The 11650-nt window shown below is 37.4% G+C and overlaps 1 non-coding gene across 1 annotated transcript; it reads left to right on the top strand.

The window, feature by feature from the left end:
- The first annotated feature begins 4289 nt into the window (after positions 1 to 4289).
- Positions 4290 to 4393, top strand: LOC126070795 (U6 spliceosomal RNA). The gene has a single exon (XR_007516312.1). It is a non-coding gene; the product is annotated as a U6 spliceosomal RNA (small nuclear RNA).
- Positions 4394 to 11650: the final 7257 nt, after the last annotated feature.

Genomic DNA, 11650 nt, shown 5'->3' with positions numbered 1-11650 from the left:
ACTTTCTCATTTCAGATAAAGATATGCCTTTCTAGTTGCATTGTCCCCAATATTTCATTATGAAAATTGTCAAACATACAGAAAAGTTAAAAGTATTGTACAGTGAACAAATTACATTTTGCTATATTTGCTTTATCTCATATCTATTCAATTATCCAGCTCCATCTAATTACCCATCAATCCATCTAATTTTCTGATGCATTTCAAGTAAGCTGCAGACATCAATATACTTTACCCCAAACATCTGAGTATGCATATCTTAAACCCAGACTCAATACTTGCTTACTGTTCTTTTTTTGGATAAATTTGAACGAAATGCACAAATCTTAAGTGTACTATTCCATGAATTTTGAATTATCTTCTGAGCATGTTTATATTTTAATAAAACTAATATTCATTAAATTGCATGTCCTAGGTGCATCTTGTTGCAATGTTATGGTCAATTATGTAATAATAAGTGAGCAAACAACACAGTACAATATATTAATAACATCTTATTGTTTTACCATACATAAAATCTGGGTGTTTTTTCATCTGACTTTTATGAGATAATAAATACTGGCAGGTATTAAAAGTCATTAGTGATTAGTATGTGAATCAAAAATTTCCTCCTATCCTGCCATTTTTCCCCCTTTCTTTCTTTTCTTTCTCCCTCCCACCTAGCATCATCTGCCACCTCTACTTCTTCCCACTGGGCCATGCCACACCACCACATCCAGAGAGCCACCAACCTGCTGATACCCTAGGTCCACCCCCACTCCCACCAGCTACATCCTGCCTCACCATTTTTTTTCTTTCCCTCTTTCTCTTTTCTTTCTTCTTTCTCCTAGCCCCATACAACAGCTCACCCCCCTTCCACCAGCCCCAGGTCTACTCTGCCCCCACCCACCAGCTACCCATTTTTTTTCTCTCTTTCTCTTCTTTGTTGCCCCTACCTAGCCCCGTACACCAACCTCCTTCCTGCTGGCCCTCATGGTACTGCTGCAGCTAGAGCATCCTCAACTCAAGGCCCAGTGCTGCACTGGACTTGCATTGCCCCTCCCTACCTGCTACTCAACCAGCTGCTGAACAGAGGAAACAAGTCTGTACCACTCCCGGTCCATCACCCTGGCCTCTGCCAAGGGGCTGTGAATACTCTCATGCCACTGGACCAACACCAGGAGGCAGACAGCATCCACCCAGCCGACTGTCAGCCACCTCGCCAAACCAGTGTATAGCGAAGCATGCTCACCCTGACTGCTGCTGCCTTGCCCACCCGGAAAAGGTGGTGAGACATATCAAAAAAAAAAAAAGAAGTAGGACAAAACAAATGAACACATAATCGATAAATACAGAAAATAGTACCTCAGTGTCTCAGAGACAGCAGACAATATCAAAACATATAAAAAGGTAGGACAAGATGGCTCCAGCAAGTGACCAAAATAAAGAAACAGATGACCCTCCATTAGAAGAAAAGGCAGTGGAACTACTTGATGTGGAGTTTTAAAAAGGCTAATATCTAGGGCTCCCCAAAGGATTAGGAAAGAGATCAAGGAAAACACAGACAAAACCAAGGAAAAAAAAAAATAGACAAAATCGTTGAAAACACAGATAAAACCAACAAAAACATAGCCAAAATCAGGAATAACACAAAGCACAGAACTCAAGAAAATAATACGAGAACAAAATGTGAAAATAAATAAACAATTAGAAATCATACAAAAGAAGCAACTAGCAATTCAAAAGATAAACAAAATTTCAGGAATGGACAACTCAAAAGAAGGTTTTAGAAACAAATTTGAAACAATGGAAGACAGAATAATTAAGATTGAAAACAAATCCACGAACATTACTTTGAGGAAAAATCAGAGAAAAGAATGAAGAAACCCTGAGAACAATGTGGGTACAATCAAAAGCAAAAATTTGCATGTAATGGGAGTTACAGAACAGGAGGAGAAAATGGAAAACAAAGAGAGGATCACATGAAAGATGAAAAGTTGACCATCCAAGAAGCTCATTGAGCCCCATATAGAATAGACTCCAAAAGAAAATCACCAAGACATATCACAATCACACTGGCTAAAACAAAAGACAAAGAAAGAATCCTGAGAGCAGCCTGAGAAAAACAATAAGTCACATACAGAGGAGAAACAATAAGACTACTGTCCAATTACTCAGCAGAAACAATGCAAGCAAGAAAGTAATGGAATGACGTATATAAAATCTTGAAAGAAAAAAACTTCCAACCAAGAACAATATATCCTGCAAAACTCTCACTCAATTTTTGTGGTGAAATTAGGACATTTCCAGATAAACAGAAAATAAAGGAATTTGTAAAAACTAAATAAAACTTGCCGGAAATATTAAAGGGAATCCTTCAGTTAGAGAACCAACAACATCAGACAACAACTGGAGTCTAGGACGCAGGACAGCATCAGCCAGACAGCAACCTAGGCAAAGCATTTTCAATAATAAAACAAAGCCAAAAAATTTCAAAGAGGGAAACAGATATGTCAATCTGTAAATGACAATGGCAAAACAATAAAAAGAGGAATAAACGATGTAGGTATAGGACTTTTAAATGGAGAGGAAGTCAAGGCAACATCAAATAATGAAAGACTGGTTCAACCTTAGGCAGATAAGGGTAAATTTCAAGGTAACCACAAAGAAAGTTAACAAACCTACTCATCAAAATAAGGAAGAAAAACATAAAGTCTCAGTAAAAACAAAATCTACAAAAAAAGAAAACAAACAAAAAATTCACAAAAGGAATTCAGCACAGAAGAGTAAAAGGAACAAAGAAAACATCAGCACCACCAGAAAAAGCACTACAAAATGACAACAATAAATTCAGACCTATTAATAATCATGCTGATCACAAAAGTCTTAAAAACATCCATAAAGAGACAGAGAGTGACCAAATGGATAGAAAAAAATAAGACCCATCAATACGCTGTCTACAAGAGACACACCTTAGAAACAAAGACATAAATATATTAAAAATGAAAGGATGGAAAAAAATATATCAAGCAAACAGCTACCAAAAAAAGAGCAGGAGTGGCAATAGTAATCTCAGATAAAATAGACTTTAAAACTAAATACACCATAAAAGATAAGGAATGATAGTATATAATGATTAAAGAGACAATCCACCATAAGGACATAACCATAATAAATACCTATGCACCCAATGACAGACCTCTAAAATACATGAAACAAACTCTAACAGCACTGAAAAGAGAAATTGACAGTTCCACAATAATAGTAGGAGACATCAACACATCACTCTTGATAAAGGACAGAACATCTAGAAAGACACTCAACAAAGATACAGAAGATCTCAGGCCACAATTGGCCAGCTTGACCTCACAGACATATATAGAACATTCCACCCAACAGCTGCAAATTACACATTCTTTTTTAACATACATGGAACATTCTCTAGAATAGACCACATCTTAGGCCACAAAGCAACCCTCAACAAAATCCAAAACATTGAGCTAATACAAAGCATCTTCTCTGATCACAATGCCACAAAAGCAGAAATTAATAAAAGGAAGAGCAAAGCAAAAAAAATCAAATACATAGAAAATGAATAACACCTTGCTTAAAAACCACTGGGTAGTACAAGAAATCAAAGATGAAATAAAAAAAAATTCCTAGAATCAAATGAGAATGAAAACACATCATACCAAAACCTTTGGAACATAGGAAAGACAGTGCTCAGAGATCAATTTATAGCACTAGAGGCACACATCCAAAAAAAAGAAACAGACAAAATCAACTATAGCTATACAACTTGAACAAATAGAAAGAGAACAGCAAAAGAAGCCCATGGCAACCAGAAGAAAGGAAATAATAAAGATAGAGTAGAAACAAATGAAATAGGGAGAATAGAAAAACAATTGAAAGAATCAACAAAACCAAATGTTGGCTCTTTCAAAGAATCAACTAAATCAACAAACCATTGGCTGAACTGACAAAATAAAAACAGCAGTGGATGCAAGTAACCCAAATAAGAAATGAAATGGGGAACATTACAACAGATTCAACCGAAATAAAAAGGATTACAACAGAGTACTATGAAAAACTATTCTCCAACAAATTCGAAAACCTGGAGGAAATGGACAAATTTCTAGAAACATAGGTACCTACCTAAACTAACACCAGCTGAGGTAAAAAATCTGAACAGACCAATAAAAAGAGAAGGCATTGAAAAGGTATTCGTACCAGATATGCAAGGTTGGTTCAACATTAGAAAATCAAACAATGTAATCCACCACATAAATAAAACAACAGAAAAGAATCACGTGCTCGCTTCAGCAGCACATATACTAAAGTTGGAAGGATACAGAGATTAGCATGGTCCCTGTGCAAGGATGACACAAAAATTCGTAAAGTGTTCTTTATTTTTTTATGGTATATTCACATAATGGAATACTATGCAAGGATTTAGATCAATGATGAATCCGTGAAACATCTCATAACATGGAGGAACCTGGAAGGTATTACACTGAGTGAAATTAGTCAGTTGTAAAAGGACAAATATTGTATGATACCACTACTATAAGAAGTCTAGAAAAAGTTTAAACAAAGAAGAAAATATTCTTTGATGGTTAAGAGGGTGGGGAGGGAGGAAGAGGGATATTCACTAATTATATAGTAGACTAGAACAATTTTAGGTGAAGGCAAAGACAATACACAATACAGAAGAGGTCAGCACAACTGGAATAAACCAAAAGCAAAGAAGTTTCCTGAATATGACCAAATGCTTCAAAGGCCAGAGTAGCAGGGATGGGTGTTTGGGGACCATGGTTTCAGGGGACATCTAGGTCAATTGGCATAACAAAATGTATTAAGAAAAGGTTCTTTTGCATCCCACTTTTGTGAGAGGCATCTGGGGTCTTAAACACTAGCAAGCAGCCATCTAAGATGCATCAATTTGTCTCAACCTACCTGAAGGACAGGAGAATGAAGAATACCAAAGACCTATGGTAAAGATGAGCCCAAGAGACAGAAAGGGCCACGTAAACCAGAGACTACATCAGCCTGAGACCAGAAGAACTAGATGGTGCCTGGCTACCACCAATCACTGCCCTGACAAAGAACACAACAGAGAATCCCTGATGGAGCAGGAGAACAGTGGGATGCAGATCTCAAATTCTTGTAAAATAAAATAAAAAGACCATGCTTAATGGTCTGATTGAGACTAGAGGGACCCTGGAGGTCATGGTCCCTGGACCTTTTGTTAGCCCAAGATTGGAACTATTCCCGAAGCCAACTCTTCAGACAGGGATTGGACTGGACTGAAAGATAGATGATAATGATACTGGTGAGAAGTGAGCTTCTTGGCTCCAGTAGATACATGAGACTATGTGGGCAACTCCTGTCTGGAGGCAAGATGAGAAGGAAAAGGGGGATAGGAGCTGGCTGAATAGACATGGGGAATACAGGGTGGAGAGGAGGAATATACTTCTCATTAGGGGGAGAGAAGCTAGGAGTACATCGCAAGGTGTATATAAGCTTTTGTATGAGAGACTGACTTGATTTGTAAACTTTCACTTAAAGCACAATGAATAAATTTTTTAAAAAAAGGAATCACATGATTATCTCAATTGACACAGAAAAGGTATTTGATAAAGTCCAACACCTAGCCCTGACAAAAACTCTCAATAAAATAGGTATAGAAGGAAACTTTCTCAACATAATGAAGGGCATCTATACAAAACCAATAGCCAACATCATTCTTAATGGAGAGAGTCTGAAAACATTCCCCCTGAGAGCAGGAACAAGACAAGGATGCCCTTTTTCACCACTCCTATTTAACATTGTGCTGAAAGTTCAAGCTAGAGCAATAAGGCAAAAAAAAGAAACAAAGAGCATTCAAATTGGAAAGGAAGAAGTAAAACTGTCTCTATTTGTGGGTAATATGATACTATGCATAGACAGCCCAAAGGACTTGACAAGAAAATTACTGGAATTAATAGAAAGATTCAGTAGAGTAGAATGGTACAAGATAAACATTAAAAAATCAGTTGGCTTCCTATATAGCAATAAAGACAGCTATGAAAAGGAAATCAGGAAAGCAATACCATTTATAATAAAAAATAGCCCATAAAAAAAAAAAAAAACACTTAGGAATAAATCTAACCAGGGATATAAAAGACCTATACAAAAGAAAACTAAAAAACACTACTGCAAGAAATCAAATAAGACATACATAAATGGAAAAACATACCATGCTCATGGATAAATAGACTCAACATTGTACAAATGTCAGTTCTACCCAAAGCAATCTACAAATTCAATGCAATCCCAATCCAAATACCAACAGCATTCTTTAACAAAATGGAAAAGCTAATCATTAACTTTATATGGAAAGGACAGAGGCCCCAGATAAGTAAAGCACTATTGAAGAAAAAGAATAAAGTAGGAGGACTTGCATTACCTGACCTCAGAAACTAGAGCTACAGTAGTCAAAACAGCCTAGTACTGGTACAACGACAGACACACTGACCAAAGGAAAAGAATTGAGAACCCAGGTGTAAAACCATCCACCTACAGTCACTGGATCTTTGACAAAACTCCAAAGTCCAATAAATGGGCAAAAGACAGTCTTTGTAACAAATGGTGCCGGCAAAACTGGATGTCCATCTGCAAAAAAATAAAATAGGACCCATACCTCACACCATATACAAAAACTAATTCAAAATGGATCAAACTTAAATATAAAACCAAAAACTATGAAGATTATAGAAGGGTCAATGCTAGAGGCCCTAAATGGAATACAAAACATAACTGACAATACAGAAACACAAGAAGATAAGCTAGATAACTGGGATCTTCTAAAAATTAAACACTTAGGTTCGTTAAAGGACTTCACCAAAAGAGTAAAAAGAGAGCCTACAGACTGGAAAATTTTTTGGCTATGACAAATCCAACAAAGGTCTAATCTCTAAAATCTATAGGAAAATCCAACTCTTCTACAATAAAAAGACAAATAATCCAATTAAAAAATGGGCAAAGGAAATGAACAGACACTTCACCAAAGAAGACATTCAGCAGCTAACAGACACATGAGGAAATGCTCCTAATCACTAGCCATTAGAGAAATGCAAATCAAAACTACAATGAGGTACCATCTCTCCCTGACATTACTGGCACGAATCAAAGACAGAAAATAACAAATGTCGGAGAGGCTGCGGGAATATTGGAACTCTTACGCACAACTTATGTACAACTATTTCGGAAAATGATATGGCACTTCCTTAAAAAGCTAGAAGCAGAAATACCATACAATCCAGCAATCCCAATCCTGGAAATACATACTAGAGAAATGAGAGCTATCCCATGAATAGAAATATGCACACCCATGTTCATTGTGGCATTGTTCACAATAGAAAAAGATGAAAACAATCTAAGTGCCCATGGTACATACACTCAATGAAATACTACACAACAGTAAAGAACAATGATAAATCTCCAAAACATCTCACAACAGGGAATGAATCTCGAGGGCATTATGCTGAGTGAAACAAGTCAATCACAAAAGGACAAATACTGTATGAGACCACTATTATAAAAACTCATGAAAAGTTTTACACACAGTAAGAAATAGTCTTTGATGATTACCAGGGACGTGAAGGTGAGGAGAGGAAGACACTAACTAGACAATAGATAAGTGGTAACTTTGGTAAACGGTAAGACAGTACACAATACTGGGAAAGTCAGCACAACTTGATGAAAGCAAGATCATGAAAGCTTCATAGATACATCTAAACTCCCTGAGGGACCAAATTACTGGGCTGAGGGCAGGGGAACATAGTCTCAGGGGACATCTAGCTCAATTGGCATAAAAAGTTCATAAAGAAGATGTTCTACATCCTCTTTGATGAGTAGCATCTGGGGTCTTAAAAGCTTGCAACTGGCCATCTAAGATACTCCACTGGTCCCACCCTGTCTGGAGCAAGGGAGAATGAAGAAAATCAAAGACAATGGAAAGATTAGTCCAAAGGACTAATGGATCAAAACTTCCACACCCTCCACCAGACTGAGTCTAGCACAGTTAGATGGAGCCCGGCTACTACCAACAACTGCTCTAACAGGGATCACAACCGAGGGTCCCGGACTGAACTGGAGAAAAATGTAGAACAAAATTTTAACTCACAAAAAAAGAAAAGATTTACTGGTCTGACAGAGACTGGAGAATCCATGAGAATATGGCCATTGGACACTCTTTTAACTCAGTACTGAATTCACTCCTGAGGTTCACCCTTCAGCCAAATATTAGCCAGGCTCATAAAACAAAATGAGACTAAATGGGCACAGCCCAGGGCCAAGGTCTAGAAGGCAGGAGGGGACAGTAAAGCTGGTATCTGGGAGCCAAGGTCAAGAAGGGGCAACCAATGTCACAAAACAATATGTGTATTAATTTTTTAATGAGAAACTAATTTGCTCTGTAAACCTTCATCTAAAGTATATTTAAAAAAAATTCTAGCCCATAGAATTCAGCATCATATCAAAACAAAAAAATACACCAAGAACAAGTGGGACTCATACAAGGTATGCAAGGATGGTTCGACTTTAGAAAATCAATCAAAATAATCTACCACATAAATAGAACTAAGAAAAGAATCAATCATCTCAATCGATGCAGAAAAGGCATTTGATAAACTCCAATGCCCATTCCTGATAAAAATTCTCAATAAAATAGAAATAGAAGGAAAATTCCTTAACATAATAAAGGCCATCTATATGAAACCAGGAGCCCTGGTGGCACAGTGGTTAAGGACTACAGCTGCTAACCAAATGACCAGCAGTTCAAACAAATTTACCACCCACTCCTTGGAAACCCTATGGGGCAGTTCTACTCTGTCCTTGTCTTAATCCCCTAGTGCTGCTATAACAGAAATACCACACATGGATGACTTTAACAAAGAGAAATTTATTCTCTCACAGTCCAGTAGGCTAGAAGTCCGAATTCAGGATGCTAGCCCCAGAGGAAGGCTTTCTCTCTGTCAGCTCTGGAGGAAGGTCCTTGTCATCAGTCTTCTTTGGTCTGGGAGCATCTCAGTGCAGAAACCTCAGGTCTGCTCCCAGCACTGCTTTCTTGGTGGTATGAAGTTCCCACTCTCTGCTAGCTTCCCTTTCCTTTTATCTCTTGAGAGATAAAAGGTGGTGCAGGCCACACCCCAGGGAAATTCCCTTTACATTGGATCAGGGAGGTGACCTGAACAAGAGTGTTACATCCCACCCTAATCCTTTCAACCACAGGCAGAGATCATGAGTTATAACACATAGGAAAAATCACAAAATGGAGGACAACCACACATGGCCTAACCAAGTTAATACACACATTTTGGGGAGGACATAATTCAATCCATGACAGTCCTACCATAGGTTTGCTATGAGTTGGAATTGACTCAACAATGACAACAGGTTTGGTTTTGGGTTTAAACAAATCTAACTGCCAACATCATTCTCAATGGAGAGAGGCTGAAAGCATCCTACCTGAGCACTGGAAAAAAGGATAAAGGATACCTTTTATCCCCATTCCTAATTAACATTGTGCTGGAAGTCCTAGCAAGAGTAATAAGGTAAGAAAAAGAAATAAAGCCCATCTGAATTAGAAAGGAAGAATTAAAACTATCCCTATTTGCAAATGACATGATCCTACATATAGAGAACCCCAAGATTCTACAAGGAAACTACTGAAACTTATAGATTCAGCAGAGTAGCAGGATGTAAGATCAACATACGAAAGCCCTACCTGAATTCCCATACACCAACAAAGAGAACTTCAAAAAGGAAATCAGGAAAGCAACACCATTTATAAAAAAAAGACATTTATAATAGCCTCTAAAAAGATAAAATACTTAAGAATAAATCTAACCAGAGATGTTAAAGACCTATACAAAGAAAACTACAAAACAGGAGTGCAAGAAACTAAAAAAAAAAACTAAAAAGAACTACATAAATAGAAAAACATACCATGCTCATGAGTAGGAAGGCTCAACGTTGTGAAAATGTCAATCTTATCCTAAGAGATCTACAGATATAACACAATCCCCAATCTAAACACCAACAGCATTCTTTATCAAGATGGGAAAACTAATCACCAACTTTATATGGAAAGAACAGAGGCCCCAGATAAGCAAAGCATTATTGAAGAAAAAGAACAAAGCAGGGAGCCTTGACTCTACCTGATCTCAGAACCTACTATACAGCAATGGTAGTCAAAACAGCCTGGTACTGGTACAATGAGAAACACACTGACCAATGAAACAGAATCAAGAACCCAGATGTAAATCTACCCACCTACGGTCAGCTTATCTTTGACAAAGTCTATTAAATGGGGAAAAGGCAGTCTTTCTAACAAATGGTGCTGGCAAAACTGGATGTCCACCCGTAAAACGAAATAGGACCCATACTTCACACCACACACAAAACTAACTCAAAATGAATCAAAGACCTAAATATAAAACCAAAAGCAATAAAGATATTGGAAGAAAAATTAGGGACAAATAAATGCTCTAATACATGGCATAAATTCAATTTCAAACCATATCTAACAATGCACAAACACCAGAAGATAAACTAGATAAATGGGGGCTCCTGAAAATTAAACACTTATGCTCATCAAAAGACTTCACCAAAAGAGTAAAAACAGAACCTATGGACTGGGGAAAAAAAAAATTTCACCACGATAAATCCGACAAGGGTCTAATGTCTAAAATCTATAGACTATTTCAACATCTCAATAACAAAAAGGCAAATATTTCAGTCAAAAAATGGGCAAATGACATGAGCAGATACTTCACCAAAGAAGACATTCAGGTGGCTAACAAACAAATGAGGAAATACTATCATTAGCCACTGCTGTTGTTGTTAGGTGCCAACGAGTTTATTCTGACTCATAGCAACTCTACAGGATAGAGTAGAACTGCCGCATAGGGTTTCCAAGGAGTGGCTGGTGGATTTGAACTGCTGACCCTTTAGTTAGCAGCCAAGCTCTTAACCACTACACCACCAGGCCTCCAGCATTAGCTAGCCGTTAGAGAAATGCAAATCAAAACTACAGTGATACCATCTCACTCTGACATTACTAAAAAGAATCAAAAACCAGAAAATAACAAATGTTGGAGAGGTTGTGGGGAGCTTGAACTCTTATGTACTGTTGGTGGAAATGCAAAATGGTACAACTATTTTGGAAAACAATATTGTTACCTCCTTAAAAGCTAGAAATAGAAATACCATACGATCCATCAATCCCACTCCTAGGAATACATCCTAGAGAAATAAGAGCCATCAGACAAATAGATATGTGTACACCCATGTTTATTGTAGTACTATTCACAACAACAAAAAGATGGAAACAACCTAAGTGCTCATCAACAGATGAATGGATAAACAAATTATAGCACATACACACAGTGGAATAGTATGCAACAATAAAGAACAATGATGAATCTGTGAAACATCTCACGACATGAATGAATCTGAGGGAATTATGCTGAGTCAATCACAAATGGACAAATACTGTGCGAGATCACTTACAAAAACTCAAGAAAAGTTTTACACGCAGAAAAAGAAAACAATATTTGATGTGAGGGAGGGAAAGGTTAGGGAGGGGAAATCACTAACTAGACTGTAGCCAAGTGTTAACTTTGGT

This window comes from Elephas maximus, chromosome 2 (genome assembly GCF_024166365.1).
Source record: "Elephas maximus indicus isolate mEleMax1 chromosome 2, mEleMax1 primary haplotype, whole genome shotgun sequence".
Taxonomy (NCBI): Eukaryota; Metazoa; Chordata; class Mammalia; order Proboscidea; family Elephantidae; genus Elephas; species Elephas maximus.
The sequence above is the reverse complement of the archived record's forward strand: the minus strand, read 5'-3'. Positions and strand labels throughout refer to the sequence as shown.